Below are 17686 nucleotides of genomic sequence, written 5' to 3' on the forward strand. Positions count from 1 at the left end.
GCTGCACAGTCCGCATAGCTCAGTCCTCTTCTGGGGACAGACTGCCCAAAACCCAAGCAGCTCTCAGCCACTGGCTGCCTTTAGCTAGCATAAGGCATATCAGCTCTTTAGTGATTATCAGCTCTTTTGAGTTCAGCTTTTTTGCTTGCTAAGGCACCACAGGCAGACGCTGGCTGAAAGAGGAGAAGGCTGCTCTGGAGTTCCACAGCAATGTCTTTATTGGGGGTCTGTCAAGGGTTCCAGCGATGGCTCTTCTAACCAGAATGGGCTAAAACAGCCCATTATACAGGGTAAGGCAGGGTCAGAAATTGTCCAAAATCAGGGCTTGAGGAGAAGTGACGTATGGTATCACAGAGACATAAGCTGGGGTCCGAAAGGTGGAAGACGGGGGCTTGCCATGACTTGGCATTTCCTATCTTTAGTCCTCTGCTCTCCACGGGGCCCTAGCAAGCCCATGGCCTGCTACAGACTGTAGGACCACAAGGATTCTAAATTAACCCTCCTCCTAACCATCATGAACCTATGGATGTGGTGGAAAATTAAAACAGCAGCATAACAGTACATTTGTACTGTGGACTGTCCAGAGGATCTTGCAAAAGAATTTGCATCAGGATAAAGAGAAGGGGAGAATGAAACAAGGCCTTTGTTTTACATAAGCCCAAGCAATTCCCATAAGTAAACAAGTACTTAGCACAGACCTACAGAAGCACTTAGCACTAGTTAGCATAAGAAAAACCTGGCTGGCCTAACTTGACAGGAGAGGGACTTGACAAAAAGCTTTAGACACATTCTACCAGAAAACCAAGGGCAAGTATGGAATGAGCCCTGTGCAGGGAAGCCATGAGGAAGAAGTGCTGCTTTAAAGCATGGAGACTGCTCCTGGCCAGCGCCTGGACATTAGCTTCAAGTACAGGAATCTGACAGAATGTATTTCAGCAGAATAAAGATGGATGGTATTTTTGATATAATTCCTACATCAACCCACTGAAATTTACACGTGGCAGAGAAGCATTTTAGTGGGGTGATGTGGGGTCGGCTGTCTGTTCTCTGCCCCGAGATGCATGGGATGGCTCTGCAGCAGCCTCTGCTCTGAAGAATCAGTCTGGACTCTTCACTTTTTTGGCCTTCAGCTTGTTTATTATTTTTTATCTACAAAATTGTCTTTTTACCCAGCCAAGGTCTGCACAGCAAAGCAGCCACAAGCACTCTGACCCTCCCCCCCCCCGAGGCGGTGTCGTCCTTTTACACTTCAAACTACGTAGATCATATTTACTTTTATTATTTCTAATACCTATCACCTATGTTAGACAGTGTACTTCTGTTCTAAACCAATCCCCAAGTGCCAACATCACAGCAGAAAATGGAGAACAAGAAGAAAGAAGAAGGACTAGACATGCCCTGATGCCTCCATCTTGTCCCTATAACCCCTATACCGAAAATCTTAAAATCTACATTTCCCCCCTGTCAACACCCTGTTACTGCACCATTCAAACCTGTGTGTCTTTCACATTCCAATGCCAAGCTGTCAATTTGTAGGAAGGATCAAAATCAAGCCTCCAGGTGTTGCGGGCAGAATGCCAGGGTCTCCGAGCCCCCCGACGGGGTTCTCGGCAACCTGGACATCCAGAGGGATGTGCTGAGTTCCCACAGGGTGCAGACACCTGCCCTCCTGCTAGCTTAATAAAAGGTCTTTTGATGGACAATGCGTTTGTCTGCAGCTTTGTTTGAATTAGGGACACCCCTCAGGACTGCTGTATCCTGAGGGAACACCGCTGGCCATCCCCTGGGTGTATCTGCAAAAGCTTAAAATCAGCTGCCTCAGCTTCCAGGGCCTCTCTTGGCCAGCATCCTGACGTGGCTGCAGGGCTGCTGCGAGGCACTGCTGGGACCCAGCGGGACAGGACCGGCTCTCTCGTGCCCACGTAGCAGCCCTGACAGAGCCAGGGCCATCCCGAAAGCAGAGAAACGCTCACGGGCCAGCAGAGAGGAGCACGGAGCGCTGGGCTGCTCTCAGGCTATCTCAGCTGGGCTCGCTCCACCACACGGCCCCATGTTAAGGCCGGCTGATGCCCAGCTGCCAGAAATGCCTACCTTGTTCTCTCCAAGATGCACAGGGAGAGCCAACGAGCAGGACACCTTGGGAGGCCTTTTCTGAGGCCAGGGACACAACAAGGTCAGCCAAGGCTCTCCACGCTGCCTGGCCCACACATCCCAGCTCTGTGCTGGCCCTGGGCCACAGCAGCTCCCACCAAGCAGGAGACAATGCATATTGGCAAGAGTTGAAACACAGCAGACAGGAAAGATGTGAAAAGGATGTGTGTAAAGGCCTTTTAATTCACAGTTCTCACAGAGAGCTTTGGGGCTCATGGCTGGACAGAGATGCTCCTGCTCACCCTCTGTCCAAAGAGGGTAACACACCCTCCTGCAGGTGCTGGGATTGGTTTCAACAGGTCCAGGCAGATGCCAAACCTGCTCCTCACTGCCTTCTCCATGCCCCTCTGCCACATGCAATGGGCCGCAAGCACTGAAAGGAGCCCAGAGAGCCAAAGGGGGACACTTGCACCTGCCTCACTGGGAGCTCCCTGGCAAGCGCTTTCCTTGAGAAGCAAGCCCCTTTCCTCCAAAGGTGTTTCCCCAAATGTGTGGCTTTCTTAGGGAACACCAATACACCCTTAAGAAACGCTGGCAAGGCTGAATGACTTCAGGTCCTTTCAAACAGGCACTCCAGCTCTAGCTCCTCTTCCCCCAAGTGAGTTTGCAGGTGCAGGTTCAGAGGTGCAGCCCCAGGCCCTCCACAAACACAAGCTGCCCGCTGCCTCTTCACCTGCCTCAGCTCCTGCCTGTGCTCACGGCACCAAAACCAGGCTGTTCCTGGCCAGGGACCAGAGCCCTGTTCCTGCAGGATGCTCTTGCCAGTACCTTCCAGGACTCTCTGCTGTGCACAGAGAGCTTTGCATGCCCGCTCCCAACAGGCTTTGGAACACAGAGCCCAACCTGGCTGGCTCTGCCACCAGCACAGCCCAAACGCAGGCGGAGGAAGAAGCAGCAGGGGCTGTTTTGCGGCCATGCCCAATAGAGACTGGCAGGGTGCCCTCCCTCTGCTCTCCCTTGCTTGGCTTTCTGACTGGCTCTGAGCCTGGGGCTGCCATTCCTCACTTGTGGGGAGCAGAAGCACAGCCGGGATCCCGGCACTGCCTGACAGCGCTCCGGGCACCGGCTGTCGCAGGGAGGGCGACTGTGACAAACCTTTGGGTCCCCTGACTTCAGGGTGAATGTGGTGCAAAATAGTAGAGAAGGAGAGGCAACAATGGAATGCCCAACAAGGAAATTACCTATAAGGACAAATAAAAATGGGAACTATGGTCAGGAACAGAACACAAGATAGGGAGAAGCTCCAATGTGGAGAAACAAGGAAGATGTATCAATACATGGTCTTGGAGGTGGAACATTCTAGAAACAATAGCATATATGGAACACATGTAACCAATAGTGGAGTGGATTTGAACTAATTCTCATAATTACTCCAAAGGCTCCTGGGAGGAGATCTGAGGCTTGCCCTGATGTAGATGAATGTTTCCCAGACCTTGAAGATCAGACTTGGTTTGCTTGGTGTGAAGTCCAGCCTACCCTATTTCTTAGTTGGGCTGACTCCCATATCTTCCTCTTCTCTTTTAAAGCTAGAAATAAAAGTGAGGGAATCTTGTAGAACTCCATACAGATGCGGGACTTGCTCCACTTTTTAACTTTTTGAGAGGAGACTGATGTCAAATCTCCTAGAACTTTAACACCTGAAGCTCAAAAAGCCCCTGAAAAGTCACTGATGCTTTTCTAAAAAGACAAAGCAGACTGTCCTTCTCCAGAAGAGCCCTTGTTCCTTGCAGTGTTAGGCGAAAAAATGTAACTTTATGGTCTCATTTTTCAAAGGAACACTTCTGAAAAAGATCCTTTGTTAATCACACAGTGGGGTTTTCTCCCTTATAGGTCTCCAAAAGCAGTTTTTACAGCCATGCAGATGACAGCTGAAATCATAATTAGTGCCACAACAAGGTTGCTATCTATGGCAGGCCAAGATTTTGTAATTATTTATTTACCTGTGAAAAGGGTTGATTGGGCTTTTCAAAATTCAGAAGACTTGCAAATTGCATTGTTAAATTATTCAGGTGTTTGTTCTATTCATTACCCAGGCCACAAATCGTTACAAGCAAAATTAAGTTTTAGAGAAAAACCCATGCTGAGTGAAGAGCCTCTAAGTGCTATAACTCTCTTCACTGATGGAGCAGGGGAAACACACCAATCAGTAATAGTATGGCAAAATCAAAGAACCAAAACATGGGAGTCAGATGTTCAAACAATAGAGGGCTCTCCTCACATTGTTGAACTGGCTGCTGCAGTAGTTTAGGGCATTTCAGCTCTTTTCAGAGCTTCTGAATTTAATTACAGATTTGTCTTCTGTTGCTAGTATTCTTAAAAGAATAGAAGGATCAGTTTTAAAGGATGGTACAAATGATATCGTTGGTGTTGCCAAATTTTGCCCCAAACAGGCAGAGTGACTGCCTAATCAGACTCAGCTTAAGTCAATTAAGCAGGAGGTATTTTTATTAGCGACGCGTCGGAGAAATCACAAAATGGATTTCTGAGTTCACATAGCAAAAGCAAGCCTTATATACAATTTTGGGTATAGGATTACATCAGATCAGATACATAATCAGGCATATTCATATGGGGCGTGGTGTAGGCGGAGCGTGGGCGGAGCGTAGGTGGAGACATCTCTTTTGGGGAATTTTCAGGTGGTCGTTCCTGTTGCCTTCATCATAGACGGGGTCTTTCCGATGAGTCTTCCTCTTTAAACTTTTGAACTCTTTTCCTAATTTGGTCAATTCCCGGTGTATTTGGCTTAGATCCCGTGGCTTGGCAAAACCCTTAGGGTCGTTTTGACATTGCTGGCTCTAAACCTGCTTAGCTTATTAGTTTCTCCTATACCTATCTCTTCCCCTGTCATGATGCTCTACCTTTTATCTAATTTATTGCTCTGTTTTCCTAGTGCTGTGCTTTCTCCGTGTGTTCTAGTGCTAGGCCCTTCTTTACATGCCTCTCATTCCATGTTTTAACTCATTACTTCTGGAAGGCTATCTGCTTTAGGGCTTCATTTCCCCCCTTTTTCTTGTAACTTACGAATTCTTTCGTCAAGTTCTGGTCCCACAGGACGCTGATAGGCTCGTACCATTGCCCAAATCATTTGGGTCCTCTTCATTATGCCCCTTAGTCTCCACCACAAACAAATGTTTGTAAGAGTTAGTAATAACAAAGCTACAATTACTAGTAGCATTGGGTGCACCAGGTAATGGAAGACCTGTGTAGCTGTTGGGGAGTATCCTGTAAAGATGTCCCACCAGTGATGCTGGCCTACTTGTTCTACTTCGGTCAGGACATTCTTTATCTTTTCTGAATTGTGTCCTATCTGCCATACCATTCGTTTAGTTGTTTGATTCACCTTTTGCACCAATTTCTTTACTTCAGGGTGTGCAAGCATTGCTTTGAGAATTTTGACGTCCATCCCTATTTGTAATTTCGGTATCTCTTGATATAGGTTGAAATTTGCGTTAATTAGCTGTTGGGTGGTTATTGGGACAGTGTAATGAAAATCACAACCTATGATCTTGGTAAAGTTGCATACACAAAAGTTAGTATTGTTAGTCTCTTCTAGGCAATTATCTATAGTGACGTTGTCACAAGCTGTCCTTACGCAAGCACACCCATTTCCTATATAGTAAACTTGTGATTGTGTTCTATCATGCGGAAGCATTTCTAAGGTACATACACTATCTTCAGCATCTAAGCATAAATCTTTGGCTTCTACCACAGCATTTTCGCAAACATAGCCTAATTGTCCTCTAGGGATGCATGCTTCTGTGCTAACCGATTGCCACCTATTTTTGGTGTAATCATAACTGGCCCAGACGTTATGGTTTATTGGCCTGACAATGACATCTTGATGTATTGTCCCTAAAGTGAGGATGGGAAAGATACCTCTTTCCTCTGCCGCACTAATGGTGAGGACATAAGCTTCAACGTGTTCTTGTTGAGGTTCGTAAGTGAAGTTTACTAATTGCCACCAAGCTTGATGGTCCCTTTCAAATCGTGTAGTATGATTGTCCTTTAATATTGTTTCCCTTATTTCTTGAGGTAATGTACCTGCCGTTCCTTCTCTCATTATTCCTGCCGCTACCGACTGTACCCATTGTTGCGTCTGAGAGCATTGGATAGCGAGTGCAATGTCTTTGCTAAGCTCCCCTGTGTAGTTAGCGAGCTTCACAAAATCCTCTGCAGTGTGGTTCGCTACCATGGTTAGTAATTTCACCACTAGCGATTGTGTTTCAGCTAATGTAAGCATGGATGTACTGAGAGGCACCTTAAGCTTTCCTAAGCTCGATGTGACGGTACTTAATTTGTTTACTAATACCTCTTGATCTATTGTGTTTACTATGCCAAATCCGGTGCCAATCCACCCACTTAGATCTCTTTTTGTTCTTCTGTGATGAGACCTTGTCGCTAGCCATGCATTCCATCCCTTAAGGCTTTGCTGTATAAATGGTCGGCAATCCTTTTGCAAATAAGTAATATCGGTGTGAATGTTCATTTGCACCTTTTTCAGGGAATAAGTGGGGTCTAACAATAATTTTAGTTCGTTAGATTTTCTTATCACCTGAGGCCCTATAAAGGTTAGGTTGTGTATTGCTTTACACTCCACTGGTAGGGTGGTTTCTTGAGGCAAGTCTAGATCTGGATACAATGGGATCACGTCTCCTGGTAATTGTATCCTATAATCGACAGCACGCCCGAGAGCACGCCCGAGAGCACGCCCGAGCACATCCTGTCCCAGTGTTTTCAACTCCCTTTCACATGTGAACGTCATTGACTGATCCAATCTAAATGCCATCTCACACAGTGCTTTTCCTCCCTCAGGACCACTAGATATTACAATTTCTCCCGGAGAATGGAGAAGGGGGTGAGGGTCATAGGTTATGTTTTGAGGGTGTAGCTCCCCAAGTGAATCTTCTCTATAAATCACCCCCTTTATCGGTTGTTGTGATCCAGGTGGATCTTCCCTGAAGTCGCTCCACTGACATGAAATTGGGCCCTTTTTCTGGATCCAGACTGTGGGCCTGCCCGTTTTCACTGGACTAAAGGTAATTAGGTTATGTTTAAAGGCTGGCATCAAGGGTTTAATTGTTAATACTAGCCGCCTTGTTTTCCCTTCTTCTGAGTCAAGTTCTCGACACCCAATTTGGACTTGGTCTCCCTTGTATGCTACCATGGAGGGCTGATCCCACACTTCACTTGTATATGGCTGATTGTTACGTAAGGCATAAACCTCGAAATAGGGCCCTCTCGTTCCCAACTCTGGGTGGATACACTGGTGCGCATGAGACCATGGGTCTATTGGGGAAGAGTCTTGGGGAAGAGCTATACTTATCGAGAGTCCAATGATCAGAGTTGTAAAGGTTTGGGGTGGAGTCGGGGTCATAATGTCTGGCTGTCAATTTTGTTTCTTTTGGCGTTCTCGTTGCTTGGTGTGAATTTGTTTTACTCGTAAAATAGCCTTTTCTAGTTCAGTGTCCAAATCTCTTTGTTTTTTAAAGGGTCCAATTTGGTCACTTGTTAGTGGATGTCGTGGGACAGAAGAATAGCAACGGGTCGATAAAACCTTAGAACGACTAAGTTTCAAACAATATTGTAACCAGCGGTGTACTTTCCAATGGCACCACCCTAATACAATTTGTTCGGGAGCTTCAAACAATTCCCTAGCCTCTAAAATGGGTCTGTTGGCGAATTTCTCTAAGGCCAAATAGATGTCATTTTCCCTTGCTTCTTTGCAGCTACACTCATAACATTGGAGGTCCAGTAAACAACTTTGTACGTTCCAAAATTTTCTATCACAACCTCCACAAAGAAATCCAATTAGTCCCACACAATTTCTTTCCCCACACCCAAAACACGGCTGATCGTGAATAGGGTCCTGTGGGTCAGGTCCTTGTTGACTGTATGTTTCAACCCACCCTGTCCACTGTATTGGCGTGCTACGCAATGCAGCTCTAGCTTCGGCATTAAATTCTGCTATGAGAGATAAAGGTTTTGGCAAAGTCAGTGTTAGTTTATGTTGGATTCTCACGTGATCCTGCGGAGGCAGCTGACTCAGAAGTCTGTACATCTAGGGCAGGTTTAATCTCCTCTTGTTTGTTTTCCGGAGCTCTCTTGACCCGTGAATAGTGGATCCACGTAGGTCGTTCCTTGATCCGAACCGCGGTGAAGGTAGTCAGCAGCACTTGGAAAGGTCCCTCCCACTTTTCTTGTAGGGGTTTTCCTAAAAGATTCTTAACATACACCCAATCACCGGGGTTAAACGGATGCAATTTGCAATCAGGTTGCTTAGGTTGGTGCTCTATCATCACAGCAGCATTCTTATCAAACTGTTTCCCCACCGCAATTACATAATCGTAAATGTATTGATTACCAATCTGGTCTATGACATCCCCATTTACAGCTTGCATAGCATAAGGTCTACCATATAGAATTTCGAAAGGACTTAACTTTTCCTTTGATCTTGGCTTGACTCTCAGTCTCAGCAGAGCAATAGGCAAAGCTTGATACCATTGCAAATTAGTCTCTTGGCATATTTTAGCAATTTGCTGTTTGATAAGATGATTCATCTTTTCCACTTGCCCACTGGCCTGTGGACGGTAGGGCGTGTGCAATTGCCAATTGATTTGTAATTCTTTGCTTATTGCTTTCACTACTTTTGCACAGAAATGTGTACCTCTATCTGAAGAAATGCTCTTCGGTACCCCAAACCGTGGAATAATTTCATTCAACAGTACTCTAGTTACCTCTCTTTCCTTATTTGTCCTACAGGGGAATGCTTCAGGCCACCCAGAAAATGTGTCAGTTAATACCAACAGGTACCGAAACCCCCCTTTTCTTGGGAGTTCAGAAAAATCAATTTGCCATATCTCACCTGGGAATTTACCTCGGTTTATAGCTCCTAGGTGTACTTTGGTTCCTGTGTTTGGGTTGTTCTTCAGACACCGTTCACACTGGGACATAACGTGTTTTATAGTAGTAAATAATTTTGGTCCTGCTATTCTGGTCTGCAAATATTGGTAAAGCGAATCTAGGCCCCAATGGGCCTTCTCATGTTCTGCCTTCACAAACTGCCACATTACGTTTCCTGGTATCACTAACTGTCCTGTTTCTAATCGACCCCAACCATTTTCTAGTATTTTGCCCTTATTTCTTTGAATCCACCTATGATCTGATTCTTGGTAATCTGGCTGGATATTGATATCTAGCTCCCCTGGTATTAGGGCCGCTATTTCCGCTTCCCTATTTCTTGTGGCCGCCAATTTAGCTTCTGTATCTGCCTTCCTGTTCCCTATTTCTGGAATAGTATTGCCTTTCAAGTGCCCCTTGCAATGCATTATGGCCACCTGTGTTGGGAGTTGGACCGCCTCCAGCAGTCGCAGAACCTCTTCTGCATGTTTGACTGTTTTTCCTTGTGTAGTCAACAGTCCTCTTTCTTTCCAGATGGCTCCATGAGCATGTACGACAGAAAAGGCATATTTAGAGTCTGTCCATATATTAATTTGCATGTTCTCTGCTAATTCCAGGGCTCGGGTCAGGGCTATCAGCTCTGCTTTTTGAGATGAAGTCCCTGCAGGCAGGGGGTTTGACTCAATTACCCTCTCTGTAGTGGTGACTGCATAGCCAGCAATTCTTACTCCTTGCCTCACGAAGCTGCTGCCATCTGAAAACCAGTTGTCCGCGTCTTCGTACGGCTCTTCTTTGAGATCTGGGCGACTGGAGTAGACGGCTTCAATTGTTTCCAGGCAGTCATGTTCGATGGGTTCTGCTGGAGCTCTTCCTTCTAAGAATGAAGCTGGGTTCACAATATTAGTTACCTGAATGGTTACATCATCTGATTCAGCCAGGATGGCCTGGTACTTTAAAAATCTGGAAGGCGACAACCAATGGTTGCCTTTCTGTTCCAGCACAGCTGACACAGTGTGGGATACTAACACAGTCACCTTTTGGCCCAGCGTAAGCTTCCTGGCCTCTTCTATGTTAATTATCACTGCGGCCACTGCCCTCAGACAGCCTGGCCATCCTTTACTTACTTCATCCAATCGCTTGGAGAAGTAGGCCACAGCTCTCTTGTGTGGTCCCAACTGCTGTGCTAGTACTCCTAGGGCCATCCCTTGCCGCTCATGGGAAAATAGCCAGAATGGTTTTGACACATCTGGGAGACCTAAGGCTGGTGCTCTCATCAGCTCCCGCTTCAGCCTCTTAAAGGCCCCTTCCGCCTCGGGAGTCCAAACTAGGACATTCTTGGTTTCTTTTAGCAAATCATACAATGGTTTAGCGAGTATCCCATACTGGTAGATCCATAGCCGACACCAACCTGTCATCCCCAGAAAGGCGCGCAGGTCTCTCACCGTCTCTGGTTTGGGCATCTGGCAGATGGCCTCTTTCCTGGCTGCTCCCAGGGATCGCTGTCCTCTGGAGATTTCGTATCCCAGGTACACCACTTCCTTTTGCACCAGTTGTGCTTTCTGTTGAGAGACTCGATATCCACTTAAACCCAGGAAATTCAACAAGGAAATAGTCCATTCAATGCATTCTTCCTCCGTCACTGTCGCTATTAGGAGGTCGTCTACGTACTGCAGGAGAGCGCCATCTCCCGGCGGCCCTTCCCATTGTTCTAATTCTTTGGCTAACTGATTCCCAAAGATCGTGGGCGAGTTAGACCAGCCTTGGGGCAACCGTGTCCAGGTAAGTTGGGTCTTTCTCCCCCTATCTACTGATTCCCACTCAAAGGCAAAAATCCTTTGACTCTCGGGGGCTAAGGGAAGGCAGAAGAATGCGTCTTTCAAATCTAATACGGTGAACCAGGCCAGGCTATCCTTTAGCCTAGTTAAAAGCGTATATGGATTAGCAACCACCGGGTGTAATGTCTTGGTTATTTCGTTTACTGCCCTCAGATCCTGAACGAGCCTATACGTTCCATTAGGTTTCTTTACTGGCAAGATCGGTGTATTAAAATCCGATTCACATTCTACCAATAACCCCAGTTCTAAAAACCTTTTGATTATGGGCTCAATTCCCTTTCTGTCTTCTATCCTCAGAGGGTATTGTTTTCTTACCACCGGTCTTGCCCCGACCTTAAGTTCGACAACAATCGGTGTCGCTCGTTTTGATTTTCCAGGTATATCCGTAGCCCATACCAATGGATAAGTCTTGCTCAGGATTCGCTCGAAATTGTGGTTCTCAGGTTTGGGTTCCGCACAACTGATTGTTAGGCTTAGGGCTGTAATCAGTTGTTCATCGTTTACTTGAAATTCCAATTTGTCCTTGTTGAACTTTATTATGGCTCCCAGGTTTTCCAATAGGTCTCTTCCCAATAAGGGCTTTGGCGAATTTGGTAAATACAGGAACTGATGTATTCCCATTTGTTTCCCAATTTTGTATTTAATGGGTTTCAAAAAGTAAGCTTTTTCTGGTTGGCCTGTTGCTCCCACAACTTGTACAAATTCATCACTTTTAGGTACCAATTCCTGATTTAAAACCGAAAAAGTTGCTCCCGTATCAATTAAAAAGCTCAATTCCTTTTTACCTTCCCCTAGCTCCATTTTAACCAGTGGGTCTGCTAGGGTACGGCCCACCGGTCCCCGTCATTCACTATCCTGATGTGTGGTGGTGGTAGTGGCCATAAATCTTTCCCTCAGTTGGGGACATTCTCGCCTCCAGTGCCCCATCTGTAGGCAGTGCGCACATTGATTTGGCCCTACCCTAGTGGGGTGGGGCTGGAGTCTTCCTCCCCTTCCCATTGGGTTGCCTCTACCCCTTCCTCGAGTTCCAGGTTCCGGGTAACCTGTCTTTTGAGCTGCCACTGCTACAGCCACCACTCGAGCTATCCTCCTGTCGTCCTTTTTCTTCTCTTCTGCTTCTCTATTATTATATACCTTCCATGCCTCGTTTAGCAGTGTCTCTAGGTTTTTGTTTGCTGGGTGCTCAAGCTTTTGTAATTTCTTCCTGATGTCTGGGTTACTCTGTCCCATCACTAACCCTAGCAAGTGCTGTTTCCCTTCTTCCGTTGCCGGGTCTAGGGGTGTGTATTGTCTCATTGCCGCTCTGAGTCTGTCCAAGAACTCCGATGGGGTCTCATCCTTTCCTTGCCTGATGTTATATAGCACTGACCAGTTGATAGCCTTAGGGATTGCATTACGCAAGCCCATCGCTATCAGTTTCCTATACTGCACTAACCGTTGATAATGATCCGCGTTACCTGGGTCCCATTCTGGTTTACTGCTGGGAAAATTATCTTCTATTCTCCCTGGTAACACTTGAGCATGTTGTCTCCCTGTTTCCAACACAAGCTCCGTTTCTGTATCTGTCAGCTCCGACAGCATCACTTCTATATCCTCCCAATCAATATCTAAATTCCTCGCCATTAGTTCAAATCTCTTTGCTACTCCCTCCGGATTTCTCCTAAAATTTTTTGCTTCATCCCTCCAATTGTTCAAATCACTTGTCGAGAACGGCACCTTTACTCTAGTCTTCTCCCCTACCATTGGCATAATTTGTCGGAGTGGAGCTATCGTATGGTTCCCCTCCTCTCTTCGCTTTGTTTCCCCCCGTGCCACAGATCTGGTATAATACGAGTGACTGGTCCTTGCCCCGGGGTCCTCTTCCTGTGCCTCTATGTCCAGTTCCTCATTTTCACCTCCTATCTCTATTACACAGTCCGCCCGACTCCCGTCCTGGGTCTGTCGTCCCTTATCCTGCCCCGGGCTACTACCCCTCTCATCCTCTGCTGCTTTCCCATCTCTTTTATCCTCTATCTGTATTATTATACTCAATCTCTGCGAGTTGTTCTCTGTCTCCTTTTCGCATGTCACATTACCACTCCCCTTACTATATTTTAATTCAGGGACGTCACTCCCCAATGAGTCGCTCTTGTCCCCAGCCTTTGGTGTGCTGGTTTCCATTCTGCAAACACCAGTCCTTGGTGTGCTAGTTTCCATTCTACAGTCACCCCCATTTCTGGATGTGTTACTATCCCCGTATGGACTAAGTTCGGGCGGGCTGCGTGTCTCCCCCCGGCTCTCTACTCCCGACGGACTGCCTTCTTCCCTTTCGAGTTCCAGTCTGGGTGGGCTGTCAACATAGCTCCCCGACCCCTGTGGGCTACCTAGTTCCTGAGGGCTGCCCTTTCCCTCGCTAATCCCCGCTTTTGATGGGCTACCCTCCTCCCAGCCGTTGTCTAGCTTCTGAGGACTGCATCCAAACTTAGATTTCCACCACTGCTCCAATTCCTTTAATGGGCTAGGATCCCCTTGTTCCTCTTTTGGTCTGGGAAGGGGTCCTTCCCGCCCTGGAGCGAATGGATGGTATTCCCACAAGCTTATTTCGCTCTCCTTTCCACTATCCCTCCTTGTTAACTTGAGACACTGCTGTCCAATACTGCATGCATCACAGCAACGGTCCTTTGACTTCGGACCTTTCTTATCTCTTTCCAAAGCCAATACTAGGGGGTCCTGAGGGGCTACATTAATTCCACATTCCTTTTGCCACTCAGGTTTATTCCTTAGGGTGAAAAACATGTCTGCGTATATTACTTCATCCCATTTATTGAGCCGCCGGAGGAAGAGCATAAGTTGTAAAATGGTATTATAGTTAGTTGTCCCCTCTGGTGGCCATTTTTCTCCGTCATCAAGACGGTACAGGGGCCACCATTGTGTGCAATACTTAAGAAGTGTTTTTCTACTTATGTTTCCCCCTGGAATCCCTCCCAGGTCCTTCCAGTGTTTTAGGATACATCCTAAAGGGGTTTTCATATTTATATCTTTACTCTGTTGGCTTCCCATGGCTATTCTCTGTATTCGTGCTCTTTTCCACAAGTACTATATGCCAATATACCTTAACACTTCATTCACACAATTTCCATTCGCTTTGTCCAGGAAATGTGGATCGGGACTCCGCTCTCGTTTCGCAGCGATGCTGCGTCTCACTTACTCCACACACACTCGTACAGTGAAAGGTTCCTACCTTATGGCCTTGGTCGCCGATAGACCGTGAAATACCGGGTTCCCAAGTTCATGCACATACATTTCCAATCTGTTTACATAGAAAGTAATAAAAGCGTCCCCTATAAGATTTTACAACGGACACATAAAACAAACACATAAAACCACCATATGTAATAAAAGCGTCCCCTATAAGATTTTACAACGGACACATAAAACAAACACATAAAACCACCAATTAACACATCTTTCTCTCGTTCTCAAAGAACAGTAGGCAATCTCCCATACAGCAAAACAAACCAAAGATACCAAGTTCAACTCTTCTCTACCATAACCTAGTCGTTTCCTTTTGTACTCTTTTTACGGGACTTTAACCCGTATTTACGGGACTTTAACCCGTACCGTATTTACGGGACTTTAACCCGTAAAATCAGGGATTTTTACCGAGGCGTCCCTCCGGCTTACCCTGTGAGCGGTCACGTCTGACCCTCGTTTTCCAAACAAAGCGCTTTATCCCAAAACCAACAAACAATTCAAATACCTCTTAAAGCCAATAGGCAATTAAAATACCTCTTAATTGAGCAGGAGATGCAGCCAGCGTCCATCCGAGAGCACCGGTCCAGGGAAGGAGCTTCTTCCGACGAAAAGCCGTCAGAGGCGCCCAGAAGACCCCGACCCCAGACCCGGCTCGGGAGAGGACCCTTAAGGCTTGGATCTCCTGTCTGGTGCCATACGTCCCATCTGGGTCGCCAGAAAATGTTGCCAAATTTTGCCCCAAACAGGCAGAGTGACTGCCTAATCAGACTCAGCTTAAGTCAATTAAGCAGGAGGTATTTTTATTAGCGACGCGTCGGAGAAATCACAAAATGGATTTCTGAGTTCACATAGCAAAAGCAAGCCTTATATACAATTTTGGGTATAGGATTACATCAGATCAGATACATAATCAGGCATATTCATATGGGGCGTGGTGTAGGCAGAGCGTGGGCGGAGCGTAGGTGGAGACATCTCTTTTGGGGAATTTTCAGGTGGTCGTTCCTGTTGCCTTCATCATAGACGGGGTCTTTCCGATGAGTCTTCCTCTTTAAACTTTTGAACTCTTTTCCTAATTTGGTCAATTCCCGGTGTATTTGGCTTAGATCCCGTGGCTTGGCAAAACCCTTAGGGTCGTTTTGACATTGCTGGCTCTAAACCTGCTTAGCTTATTAATTTCTCCTATACCTATCTCTTCCCCTGTCATGATGCTCTACCTTTTATCTAATTTATTGCTCTGTTTTCCTAGTGCTGTGCTTTCTCCGTGTGTTCTAGTGCTAGGCCCTTCTTTACATGCCTCTCATTCCATGTTTTAACTCATTACTTCTGGAAGGCAATCTGCTTTAGGGCTTCATTGACTTTCATGTCTTTCTACACTTTTGACACTCAGAACTAACCAGTATTTTGTCTCTCATTCCTCGCTTCCGGGATTCATGGCAGGAGGAAAAGCGAGAGCAGACAAACTGACAATGGTTTTTCAAACACTTTGCCAAACATTTTGAACAAGCAAAACTGAGTCATGCTTTTTTCCATCAAAATGCACAAGCACTGGGGCCAACGTTTGGCACAAGCACGATCAGCACAGATGAAAACCGCACCTTTGGCACATGAGAGGCACGGACGTCAGCAATTTTCAATCCTGCCATTTACTTTCCAAGTTCTCATGGAATAACAGCATTGCAGGCATCAGGAATTTCGAATGCTCCAGCTGCTCTCCCCAATTCCCATGGAATAATGGCTTCCCCAGCATCAGGAATTTCAAATCCTCCAGTTCCCCTCCAAAATTTCCGCCAAAACTATGGAATAACGGCATGCTGGGCATTGGGGATTTTGAATGCTCCAGTTCCCCTCCCAAATTCCCCTCCCAAATTCTCATGGAATAACTGCATTCTTGGAGTCAGGAATTTCAAATCTCCCATTCCCTTCCAAAATTCTCATGGAATAACAGCATTCTGGGCATCAGGAAGTTTGAATCCTCCAGCTCCACTGTCATATTCCCACCAAAACTGGAAAATGGAATGACTGCATTCCGAGCACCAGGAATTTCAAATCCTCCAGCTCCCCTCCCACATTCCCCTTCTGGCCATTGGGAATTTGGAATCCTTCAGTCCCCCTCCCAAATTCACAAGGGTATTCTGGGTGTCAGGAATTTAGAATCCTGAAGCTCCCATCCAAAACTCCCACCAAAACTATGGAATAATTGCATTCTGGGCATTGGGAATTTGCAATGCTTCAGCTCCCTTCCAAAAATACCCATGGAATTCCCATGGAATACTGGCATTCCGGATGTTGGGAATTTGGAATCCCACAGTTCCCCTCCCAAACTCCCAAGGAATGACAGCATTCCGGGCATTGGGAATTTAGAATCCCTCAGCTCCCCTTTCCAAAATCCCATCAAATTCTCAAGGATTTCTCACCCTTTGCGTACTGTTGCTACCATGAATCCAGAAAAGGTATCAATAGAAACATGGACATATTTAAAAGTCCCAAAGATGGAAATGTGTGTTACATCTGTTTGCAGATGTCATTTGGTTTCAGCCCTTGTGGGTTTGTACCTAACATTTGTGGCAAAGAAAGAGTCCGCTGACACTGTGAGCAAGGGTTCACTCCATCCCATGCTTGTGGCAAAGTCAGATGGAATTGTTTTCCCAGTGCTCGGGCATTTTGATGGTAGAAATCATGAGAAAGTTTGGCCTGCCTGGCCTAACTTTTGTGGCATAGTGACTGTCATGGCGAGGGCATCTGCCTTCACATCACCTTCCCCTACAGGTCCAGGCAGAGGGGTGTGTGGTCTAAAGTGCAGAAGGTTGTATTGCTGAGCCCTGGAAGGGAAAAGTTGTCCAGAGAGGTTAATACCAGAAAAAGAACTTTGTTAGAGACTTCCTTCAGGAATGGGTGCTGAATTCTCTCAACGATTCCTGTAACATAAAGAGAATCAAAACAATGTTAATAAGAGCAATTTGAAACGACAATGAATCCCTGAAGAGAGTCTCTAATTCTGCTGCAGTAATAGGGAGATGCATTACTGCTGGATCATATCCTGTCAGGCTCGGGCATTGGAGTTTGTCCCATCGACAGCAGCTGAATAAGCATCTCAGGTTGAATGGTTATAGTTTTTGAAAAGGTGTGTGCCAGAAAAAGCCACTCTATGAACCAGAGAGGATGCTCCTGTACATCCCATTGACCAGTAAGAGCATAGGCTTGGAAAGATTGCAGAATCACGAACAGTCACAAAGGCAAATCTAGGTTTTGAGATGTGGCAAAGAAGTTACCGATTTCATTGCTTACAGTCTCTAAAGCCTTTTGGAAAGTTTTTGTCAAGTGCCATGGCGAAGGGAGATCTGGCTCTCCTTTTCACTGTTGAAATAAGGGGGATAATTCCTTTGTGGTGATTTCCAATAAAGCGTGGATCCAATGAATAATGCCTAACAACTTTCCAACTCATTCAATGTGTGTATAATGGTTTTTCGGGTGACTGGCTGTGGGGTGACTGTTGTCTCCAATAATTTGAAGCCCAGGTATTTCCAGGGAGGTTCAGTTTGTATTTTTTTTGTGGCTATGCACAAGCCTCT

The sequence above is a fragment of the Ammospiza caudacuta genome, chromosome 8 (assembly GCF_027887145.1).
Source record: "Ammospiza caudacuta isolate bAmmCau1 chromosome 8, bAmmCau1.pri, whole genome shotgun sequence".
Taxonomy (NCBI): Eukaryota; Metazoa; Chordata; class Aves; order Passeriformes; family Passerellidae; genus Ammospiza; species Ammospiza caudacuta.